This window comes from Lagenorhynchus albirostris, chromosome 11 (genome assembly GCF_949774975.1).
Source record: "Lagenorhynchus albirostris chromosome 11, mLagAlb1.1, whole genome shotgun sequence".
Lineage (NCBI taxonomy): Eukaryota > Metazoa > Chordata > Mammalia > Artiodactyla > Delphinidae > Lagenorhynchus > Lagenorhynchus albirostris.
In genome coordinates, this window is record NC_083105.1 from 86,929,468 (window position 1) to 86,935,388 (window position 5,921).

The 5,921-nt window shown below is 38.2% G+C and overlaps 1 long non-coding RNA gene across 1 annotated transcript; it reads right to left on the reverse strand.

Moving 5' to 3' along the window:
* Positions 1–2,883: 2,883 nt before the first annotated feature.
* On the reverse strand, positions 2,884–5,649 carry LOC132529693 (uncharacterized). Its single transcript, XR_009543541.1, has 2 exons — positions 5,457–5,649; positions 2,884–3,214 (listed from the first exon to the last, which is right to left on the reverse strand). It is a non-coding gene; the product is annotated as an uncharacterized LOC132529693 (long non-coding RNA).
* Positions 5,650–5,921: the final 272 nt, after the last annotated feature.

Genomic DNA, 5,921 nt, shown 5'->3' on the forward strand with positions numbered 1-5,921 from the left:
GTCCACATTTTAAGTGGAGTCCAAAAGATTCCATTGTGTAAAAAGAATTGCTGCATCGTTTTAAGGCTAACCTGATGCGACAGTGGTTGCTAATCAAGTTATATTTAAATTCCACAAAATCATGGGATGTGTTGTTGTGGACCATCTGAGTTCGGTGACCATCTCTTTGGTGACAATGCTCAAATTTATATCTCTAGCCTGGACCTCCTCTCTGAATTCCAGACCTGTATTCAACTGTTTATCTCACAATTCTACTTGGATGTCTAATAAAAATCTCAAAGGTGCCCCAATTTTTTTCCCACCTCCAAATCTCCTCTGCCATAGTCTTGTTTATCTGTTGATGGCAGCTCCATACCTTTTCAGATGATCGGGCTAAAAACATTGAAAGTATTCTTGACTTGTCATTTCCAACCTGTCATGAAGTCCTGTAGGCTCCTGTAACATATGCCCAGAGCCCAACCCTCTCTCATTACTCTACTGTTCCTGCCCTGGTTCAATCCATTATCATCTCTCATATGAATTACTGCAATAGCTTTCCAACCCATCTCTCAGCCTCCACTTCGACTGCTTTACAATCTATTTTTAGCACAGCAGCCAGAGTAGTCTTGTTTATGTTACTCTTCTGCTCAAAACTCTGCAATGGCTCCACATTTCACTCACAAGAAAATCCAATTCCTTACAATGAACTACAAGGTCAAATAAGATCTGGTCCTTATCACATCCTTGAGTTCATCTCTTACTGCTCTTTTTCTCTCTCATTCCACTCTAGCCATACTGACCTCCTTTTTTTTCCTCAAACACAGCTGGTCCACCCCTACCTCAGGACCTTTGCATTGGCCATCCCTTTGCCTGAAAGACTCTCCCCTCAGTGTTTACTTGGCTTACTCTCTCACCCCCTTGCTTTCTGCTCCTCTCACATTGACAAGTATATGGAGAGTCTTGTTTACAATTTTGAGCCTTATCCCTTGCCCCAGCATCCCATCTCTATTACCCTACTCTCTATTTTTCTCCAAAGCACACATCACCTTTGATATAATATTTATTATATTATCTCTTGCACTAATATATAAACTTCTTATAAGTAGAGGTTATTATCATTTGGGATCACTTTTCTGTCAGTGCCTGACAATTGTAGGTAATCAATAAGTATGTGTTAAATGACAAATGAATAAAGGATAAGGAGGATGGGACACCATAATCTTTGCAATATTTAGGGTCTCTAAATATCACTTAGTTTTCACTTAGAAAGTATCACTCATTTCGAAGGATAACTTCCTCCTGTAATACTGTTGATTTTTTTCTTTTAAGTCTGAGTGAATCAATGGTGGACTCACTAGAATGAAATTCCAAAATATTAGACAGCTGGCCTAATGAAAACTATAATTCACACAATTTAAGGTATAGAAAGTAGGCGCTAATATTTGAGGAATGTTTAATATCTTGAATATCTAGATGTCCTAGTAAGGAAGGAAATGGACATTAATCAGACTGCTAACATATGTATGTATATACATAATATATAACATATATAATATATATGAATATAATATATAACATGATATATATATTATATATATATAGGACACAATAGGCCTTTCACATATACATTATCATTCACTTTTTGCAACTCCACGAAGTAGGTATTGCCCTAATTTTGCCGACTCAGAGGTTTTGGCTTGGGGAAAATAAAATTACTTGATTAACGTCACATACTATAGCTGGTAGCACAGCTGGGATTCAAACCCACTTTTGATTCCTAAACTCATGATCTTTTCATGGCACTCACTACCCTGACTCCCTTAATTTTTAAAGTGGAAATATACTTACATATGTATTATACCAAGACCAGGCATGTTAACAATCAAATAATCCAATGATTTTTGAAATTTTATATCTCAGAGATGCCTCAGCTTCTAGACTCACCTCTAATTCCAACCTGGTCCAGAATGAACTTGATTTTATTCAATTTTAATTTAGATAAGAATCGATTTTAAAAAAACACTGGTGTTAGGTCCCTATTTATATATATACCCTAGATTTGGACAACTGGAGGTAGAATATTTCAAATCTTGTTGCACATCGAATGCTTTAGTCTTTTCCTAAAGAACAAAGCGGTTTAATACATACAATAAAATTATCCTGACAAGGATACAGTTAGTCTGTTTACCTCAACCACTCTAACAACCAATCTAGATTTGTTTTGGTTCCCATAGAACATTAACCTATCTCTTGACCTAAATTTGGATGGGAAAATAATAATAGAACAAAATACTTTTGTCTGAAGTAGATTCTCCTTCCGGTCTCAGACTCTGGCTGATAATGAGTCAAAGGGCAAAACACAGACAAAGTGCCTGCAAAGATCACATGCTGTTTAGAAGTGCAATGAAATCACCCAGCCCCCGCATCTGCTCCCCACACCTGGGTCTCTGGAGACTGCTGATGGTCAGGCAGAGCCTGTGTTCTCCCCACACCTGTTTTGTAGCAATACCACCAGGAAAATTGTTCTTCCCCTGGCACGTAAGCTACAGTTTGGAGTCACAGAGAGTTCTTTCCTCTCTCATGCCCTGGTGTTAGTAGAGTGACTTTTAGGCCTGGGATGTTTCACATCACTTTTATTTTGGGATCCCATGTCTTGAGACAGCTGGTGAGTGTTAATGACCAGGCCACTGCGCTCAGGTCTGCACGTCCACTCTCTCATTTCAAAACAAGGGAAACATCCTGGGATGTGGTTCTCACAACAAAAAGGAGACACTAAAGCCTCAGATGATCCTCAGAGGGAGAGGAGATATTTTTCAACTTGGCTTGGGACCAAGTGCTGAAAAACGTGAAACCATTGTTATGTATTACTCCTTTTGGCCAAAAAGTAGAAATTATACAAACACATAAGAAAATCTTATTATATTTTTCCCACATTCTTTCTTTTCCCCAGATATATTGTTTAAATTTGAACAGTCATACAAATATCCCATGGGAGTGATGCTTCCCACATGGACAGCTTCCTTGCTTATAAGAGATACAATCCAATTCTCTGGTGGCTGAGGGGCCAACTTAAGGCTATATTTTAACCATTGAAGTCCTTATATGCCATTAGGTGGGGGGAGGGAAGGGAAGAATGATAAACACCAAATCTCTGTAAGCTGATTAAAAATTGTCCTCCATAGTATCGGGTTTAGCGTTGTCTTCATGCCATGTTTGACTACACCAACACAAAAGCCTGGTGACACAAGAAAAAAGAAAAGGAGAACTCAGACATGCTATAAGGTTAGATCAACAACCACATACCTAAATCCATATTCTAGGAACTGATCTACTTGTTGAAGAGTCAAAGGTGAGTTACATTCAGTCCTTGCCATGAGTTTACCATCCAAGCAGAAAGAAAGAGCTAGAATTTAAATATAGTACCTACAAACCAAAAGCAGGAACAATAGAGCAGGTAGATATGATTAATTACCTTATAATCCCTTTCAACACAATGATACCACTGTATCACTGATGGACTCCTTTGGACCACTGTCCATCACAGGGATGAAAATAATTAGCAATTTCAGCTAATGAACTAGCTAGATGAATGAACCATCCAAAGCAAATTGAAACAGAGAAGCAGGTTATGTAGTTCCAGGAGATAATTTCTATTTTTATGTAACCCTATCATATTCTTCTGAAACTCAAATTATGCTCCCTTCTAAACAGAAAAATATTTGGAGTATGGATAAAATTGAAAAGGTTTAGGGAGTTATTCCGTTTCTTTGATAAACTTTGTTGTTCTTTTAATCGTTATACCATCATAGCCCTTTAGGGTCCCACAACCCTCTTATCTCTAAGAATGAGGAAGAGCTGATTCCTCTTATGCTATAAGGACTTACTTTACATAAAATCTTGATATATATATATATATATATATATATATATATATATATATATCAAGCTATAGACTTCCACCTACAACAAAACCTAAAAACAAAGCAATTTATTGAACATTAATTCATGCCAGGCTCTATGTTAATTGTTTGTCCATATATCATCTTATTTCCTCTTTGTAAAAACTCTCTAAAGAAGCTAATATTGCTTCTTTTATTCAGAGGAGGAAATTGTTAGAGATTAACTAACTTGCCCAAGGTTACTCACCTACTAAGTGGTAGCAGCAGGATTCAGAGCCAAGGTGTCATAAATAGTGACACTGTATTTGTGAATATGATGAAATAAAGAAATTGTGCTCAGATTTGTAAAAAAATTTCACTACAATTATAATTTATTATTAAAAACCACTTTTGCTTTATATATAATTGCTCCTTGAGAATATCTGTGCATTTTCCAGAGTAGCCTTGAACTTCACAGAGCTTTAATTCAACTTGAAAGAACAAGGTTTTATCAACATAACTAATTAAGGTCAAATACTTTTCTCATACAAACGAATTATTTGGGAAAGAGGACTGCAAATTTAAGAAAACCTCTGTGTGTGTTTTAATCTTTACTAGGAAATCAGCCAGTGCTTTCCTGTTGACATAATTTCTGCCTAGATCGTTAAAAGTACCATATATCTGGAACATATATGCTTTATAGAACAGATAGGGAAAGGGAGTAATTTAGTAGTGTTGTTTGAATGAGAAACAGGAAACTAGGCTTAAAAATAGATTAGATTATATGATTCAATTGGCCTGAAAGCCTAAAACATGCTTTTTCTTTTGCTGTCTTAATAGCCTTCTTTATTCTTTTTCCAGTGCATAAATTGCTTTTGCCCTATGAAGAAAGTATTTGTTTAGTAAAAGTGTAGGTTAGAATTAATTTTTAATACAGCAATAAAATCCTACAGAGCACAAAATTCATTAAAAAATATACACACATATGCATATATATATATATATATATATTTCTTAGAAAGACAGAGAATATAAAAACAAATCAGCTTTATGCCCGTCCTGGATCATCATTATCTTTTCTGCTTTTAATATCTGTCTAAGTTGGGGATTGGATTAGCTCAAGATGGTGGAGTGGAAGGACGTGAGCTCACCCCCTTCTTATGAAAACACCAAAATCACAACTAACTGTTGTGTTGTGATGAACAACCATCAACAAAAAAAAACCACTGGAACCCACCAAAAAAAATATACCCTACACCCAAAGACAAAAAAGAAGACACAGTGAGTTTGTAGGAGGGGTGCAATCACAATAAAATCAAATCCCATACTCACTGGGTGGGCAACCCACAAACTGGAAAACAATTATACAGGAGTGAAAGTTCTGAGCCCACTTCAGGCTTCCCAGCCTGGGGGTCCAGCAATGGGAGGAGGAGTCCCCAGAGAATCTGACTTTGAAAGCCAGCAGTGTTTGATCACAGGACTTCCACGGGACTGGGGGAAACAGAAACTCCACACTTGGGGGGTGCACACAAACTCTTGTGTGCACCAGGACCATGGGGAAAAAAGCAGTGACCCCATGAGAGACTAGGCCAGACCTACCTGGTATTATTGGAGTGTCTCCTGCAGAGGTGGGGGGGGTGGCAGCTGTGGCTCAAAGACACTGACAGCGGTTCTGGGAAGTATTCATTGGCATGAGCCCTCCCAGAGGCCACCATTAGCCCCACCAAACAGCCTGTAGGCTCCAGTGCTGGGCTGCCTCAGGCCAAACAACCAACAGGGTGGCAACACAGCCCCACCCATCAGCAGACAAGTGGATTAAAGTTATACTGAGTACAGTCCTGCCCCCCAGAGGGACAAGACCCAGCTCCACCCACCACAGGTCCCACCCATTAGGAAGCTTGCCCAAGCCTCTTAGATAGCCTCATCCACCAGAGGGCAGAGAGCAGAAGCAAGACGAACTACAATCCTGTATCATGTGGAATGGAAATCACAATCACAGAAAGTTAGATAAAATTAAATAGAGAGGAATATGTCCCAGATGAAGGAACAAGATAAAACCCCAGA